Below are 2,500 nucleotides of genomic sequence, written 5' to 3'. Positions count from 1 at the left end.
GCGCGCACGCGCGCGGAGCGTGTCCCGTGTCCGGGAAGGAACCTGAGAAAGGCCCGGAGGCGGGGAGGCGGGGAGGCGGGGTGTGGCAAGACCTTGGGCTCGGGCTTGGGCTTGGGCCTCGGGAGGCAGTCCAGAGGTGGGCGGAACTTGGCAGAGTTGGGTTTTGGTGGTGGTGGTGCTGGTGCTGGTGCTGGTGCTGGTGCTGGTGCTGGTGCTGGTGCTGGTGCTGGTGCTGGTGCTGGTGCTGGTGCTGGTGAAGATTTGATTCATTGGACAGGGGGAGGAGAGGGAGGGAGGGAGGGAGGGAGGGAGAGAGAGAGAGAGAGCGGCGCGTGCGCGAGCGGGGGTGCGGGGGGTGGGGGGGGAAGCGGAAGAGCGAGGGAGTGCCAGTCCAGAGGTGGGCGGAACTTGGCAGAGTTGGGTTTTGGTGGTGGTGGTGCTGGTGCTGGTGCTGGTGCTGGTGCTGGTGCTGGTGCTGGTGCTGGTGCTGGTGAAGATTTGATTCATTGGACAGGGGCGGGGAGGAGAGGGAGGGAGGGAGGGAGGGAGGGAGGGAGGGAGGGCGAGCGCGCGCGCGCGTGCGCGAGCGGGGGTGCGGGGGGGTGGGGGGGAAGCGGAAGAGCGAGGGAGTGCGCATGCGGGCAAGGCCGCTGCAGGCAGCGGGAAAGGGAGAGGCAGGCTTTCCACCGAGGAGGGAGCCCGATGTGGGGTTCCATCCCAGGACCGTGGGATCGTGACCCGGGCCGAAGGCGGCCGGCCGCCCAACCGACTGAGCCACGGACGCACCCCGGACGGACCTAGGAACAGTTGTAGTGACGTGATTTTTTTTGGAAGATTTTATGGATCGATTGGACAGACGGAGATCACAAGTAGGCAGAGAGAGAGGAGGGGGCTCCTCCTCCGAGCAGAGAGCCCGATGCTGGGCTCGAACCCAGGACCCTGGGATCATACCCTGAGCCGAAAGCAGAGGCTTTCACTCACGGAGCCACCCAGGCGCCCCTAGTGCCATGATGTGGACGGATCGTTGGAGACATGGGAACCGGTGTTCTTCTCGAAGCGCCTTCTGCACCGTCACTTCCACAGACCTGAACCTTTAAGGTGGACCTGGGGAGACCACTGTCAAAACGGACACAGGCGCCGCTGTTCTCCAGAAAGTTCGATCGACCCTGGGACGGCTATCCACTTTCCCTTCTCTGAAATGACCTAGGACACCCCTCTTCTGGCCACCCTCCTCTCTTGCTCCCCCCCACCCCAACGACCCATCATGGGACCTTCCCCTTACACCTGCTGAACGCTTTTCCACCCCCCACCCCCCACCCCCCACCCCCCACCCCCCACCCCCCACCCCCCCCCCGCCTGGCCTGCGTTGGCTTGGAGTCTCTGCCGGACCCAGGACCCGGGCGGGGGGGGTGGCCGCCCACAGACTCTGTCCACTCTCAGAGGTGATGAGTGGGGGTAACGCACAGAAGCTCTCAGAATACTACGCATGCCCAGTATCCTACACATCCACTCCCTGCCCCTCCCCCCCCACCACCGGTTTTGAATGTGTGCGCGGACCCACAGAGTGGAGGAATGGGCATGGACGCGCACACGCGGGCACGCACGGATGGCTAGGGAGGGAGGGACGGACGGACGAAGGAACTGAAGGGGGAAGAAGGGACGGGAAGGAGAGAGGGAGATAGGCAGACCCACCCGCCGCCCTGTTCACCAACCACCCGCCCCGGTCACCTCCCTCCCTCCCTCCCTCCCTCCCTCCCTCGTCTACCTACCCTTTGCCCTCCCGTTTTCAAAGTGGAGATAAAATTCGCACTCCATAATTCACATACTCTTCAAGGGACGCGGTTCGGTAGCCTTTTATTCCTTAGGGGACTCCCAAAGATGCGCAACCCTCGCCACCGTTTCCAGAACGTTTCCATCCCTTCGAAAAGAAACACCCCTACCACCCCCTGCCCGCTTCCCACCCGCGCCTCCCCCTCCCCTCACCCTGACTCTCTTCACCGGTCTCCCCCTACAGCCTCCGATCCCCCCCTCCGTCCTGCCTAGGATTGGGGTATGACGGCTGCCTCCTTCCTACCTACCCCTGGAATCCCAAGGCATTCATTAGGTCACCCGTGGCTCTCGGGTTCCTTTTTCTTAGCGTCACGTTTTTGGGGCTCACCCAGGTGTTTCCATGGATCGGCGCGCTGCTCCTTTGGACGGCGTCATCGTTCTCCACGATGAGCTTAGGAAGATGAGTGGAACGACGACAGGATGTTCGTGGGCCACCGAGTCTCCCGCCCGACCCCTTCTCTTAAAACTTGAAGTGGTACTAAACAGGTACCATCTCTGAGGACAGAAGTCCTAGCATCATCAGCAGACACTGTGGAAAGGTGTTTTGCACTGTCTCGCGTGGCCTCTTTCTTCCTGGAAAAGGATTCACAGGCTATCCTGCACCCCTTAAGGCCAGAACGATCTCATCATGCTCTGGTGGTCCCTGCGCCTTGGGTCTCGTGGCGCCCCC

The sequence above is a fragment of the Meles meles genome, unplaced genomic scaffold (genome assembly GCF_922984935.1).
Source record: "Meles meles unplaced genomic scaffold, mMelMel3.1 paternal haplotype, whole genome shotgun sequence".
NCBI lineage: Eukaryota > Metazoa > Chordata > Mammalia > Carnivora > Mustelidae > Meles > Meles meles.
This window is presented reverse-complemented; position numbering follows the sequence as displayed.